General features: G+C 37.1%; 1 pseudogene; it reads right to left on the minus strand.

The window, feature by feature from the left end:
- Positions 1 to 366: 366 nt before the first annotated feature.
- Positions 367 to 485, minus strand: LOC111738748 (annotated as a pseudogene).
- Between the last annotated feature and the right edge of the window lie 313 nt (positions 486 to 798).

Below are 798 nucleotides of genomic sequence, written 5' to 3' on the forward strand. Positions count from 1 at the left end.
ACTGTCTTTTGACATGTGACATAGTATGGCAGATAGATAATACTTGCGTATGGGTTCTATGTGGTATCTGGAAATTTAATTTAAAAGGCTGTGTTGCATGGTAAGAAGAGCATAAATTTTGGGTTGAGAGTGTTTTCTATTAGAATCTCAACTTTGGTGTTCACCAACAGTATAACCTTAGACTTAGTTTCTCTGGCCTCAGTTTGTTTAATCCAAAAAAAAAAAATGTGGAAAATACATACCACCTAAGGAGTTTTTTTTTGTTTGTTTGTTTGTTTTTTAAGGCGAGGCAACCCTTGGTTGACCTCACAGATTGCAAAGACCTTGTCAGTTTACAATCCCTTATTTTTATTTTTTTATTTTTTATGCCTACAGCACCTGGTCTTCCTAGGTAGTCTCCCATCCAAGTACTAACCAGGCTCAACCCTGCTTAGCTTCCGACATCAGACGGGATGGAGTTTGTTCAGGGGAGCATGGCCATAGACCACCTAAGGAGTTTTGAGGATCAAAAAAATCACTTGGGCAAGCCATGTGTTAAAATGCAGATTTCCAGGTTGTTCCCTAAGAAATTCTTATTTGGTAAACTTGGGGTGGCACGTAAGAATTTCTATTTTCAATAAGTGCCCAGTTGTTTCTTAGTACATATGAAAAAGGTGTGTGGCTCAGTACATGGTAGCTATTAACAATATTAAGGAGAACAGTAACTGCAATTATTCTTGAGAAACTATGTGTTTGAAGAGTTACCTACAATTGAATGGAAAGCAAACTATAGGATTAGAAAATGTATAAGTTCTAGCC

Source organism: Pteropus vampyrus, unplaced genomic scaffold, assembly GCF_000151845.1.
Source record: "Pteropus vampyrus isolate Shadow unplaced genomic scaffold, Pvam_2.0 Scaffold42, whole genome shotgun sequence".
NCBI lineage: Eukaryota > Metazoa > Chordata > Mammalia > Chiroptera > Pteropodidae > Pteropus > Pteropus vampyrus.